Here is a 431-nt window from a genome sequence, read left to right as displayed (position 1 = left end):
TGCCAACACAAGGGCCAACTCCATGAGCTTCTTCCTTGACCATTTGATGGCACCTCGTCCCTCGCCGCCGCTGCATTGGCTGGCCAGTTTTAATGGCCCGCAGCGGAAAGTGGCCATTCTGACCCGCGTCCCTTCGAAACGGCCTCCGAAGCGGTCCTCTGAAACGGCCCTCTCGAGTGGCCCTCTCTACCCGCGGCCCTCTCTGAAGTGGCCCTCTGAACTGGCCCGAGGCGTGATTGCCAGGCCCCCCCCCCCAAGACAATAATGACAATAGGCCTAGGCAATGTCCCCAAAGATTTCGTGCAATATCTTGCTACTAGGGGGTTGAGGGGAAGGAAGGAGAGGGGGAAGGGAGAGGGAGAGGAGGGGGACAAAGGGAGAAAGGGGGAGAGAGGGTGAGGGGATGGGAGAGGGGCATGGGAGAGTAGATA

The sequence above is a fragment of the Penaeus monodon genome, chromosome 34, assembly GCF_015228065.2.
Source record: "Penaeus monodon isolate SGIC_2016 chromosome 34, NSTDA_Pmon_1, whole genome shotgun sequence".
Taxonomy (NCBI): Eukaryota; Metazoa; Arthropoda; class Malacostraca; order Decapoda; family Penaeidae; genus Penaeus; species Penaeus monodon.
Note: the sequence above shows the minus strand (reverse complement) of the source record.